General features: G+C 48.7%; 1 protein-coding gene across 1 annotated transcript in view; it reads right to left on the bottom strand.

The window, feature by feature from the left end:
- Positions 1–759, bottom strand: part of Dnah2 (dynein axonemal heavy chain 2) — a 131,251-nt gene that overhangs the window by 120,313 nt on the left and 10,179 nt on the right. The window lies entirely within an intron of this gene.

Genomic DNA, 759 nt, shown 5'->3' with positions numbered 1-759 from the left:
CAGAAATCCCACTTCTAGATAGTCTCAGAAATCCCACTTCTAGATAATCCCAGAAATCCCACTTCTAAGAAGATAGTCCCAGAAATCCCACTTCTTAGAAGATAGTCCCGGAAATCCCACTTCTAAGAAGATAGTCCCGGAAATTCCACTTCTAGATAATCCCAGAAATCCTACTTCTCTAGTGCCAGAAATCCCACTTCTTAGAAGATAGTCCTGGAAATTCCACTTCTAGATAGTCCCCGGAAATCCCACTTCTACGAAGATAGCCCCAGAAATCCCACTTCTAAGAAGATAGCCCCAGAAATCCCACTTCTAAGAAGATAGCCCCAGAAATCCCACTTCTAAGAAGATAGCCCCAGAAATCCCACTTCTAAGAAGATAGTCCCGGAAATCCCACTTCTAAGAAGACAGTCCCGGAAATCCCACTTCTAAGAAGATAGTCCCGGAAATCCCACTTCTAGATGGTCCCGGAAAGCTTGAGAGCAGAACTTGAGGAGTCTGCTGATGTCCACAGCAGCACCGTTCACAATGGGGATGGTTAGAAACGGGCAAGGGCTGTAGCTCAGTTGTCCATTACCTGTCGAGCATACGTGAGGCCCTGGGTTCCATCCCTAGGACTCAGGATGAAGGTGGGAGAAGACAGGGAAAGAAGAGGAGCAAAGGCCGGGCGATGGTGGCGCACGCCTTTAATCCCAGCACTCGGGAGGCAGAGGCAGGTGGATCTCTGTGAGTTCGAGACCAGCCTGGTCTACAGAGCTA

This window comes from Microtus ochrogaster, chromosome 7 (assembly GCF_000317375.1).
Source record: "Microtus ochrogaster isolate Prairie Vole_2 chromosome 7, MicOch1.0, whole genome shotgun sequence".
Taxonomy (NCBI): domain Eukaryota; kingdom Metazoa; phylum Chordata; class Mammalia; order Rodentia; family Cricetidae; genus Microtus; species Microtus ochrogaster.
The sequence above is the reverse complement of the archived record's forward strand: the minus strand, read 5'-3'. Positions and strand labels throughout refer to the sequence as shown.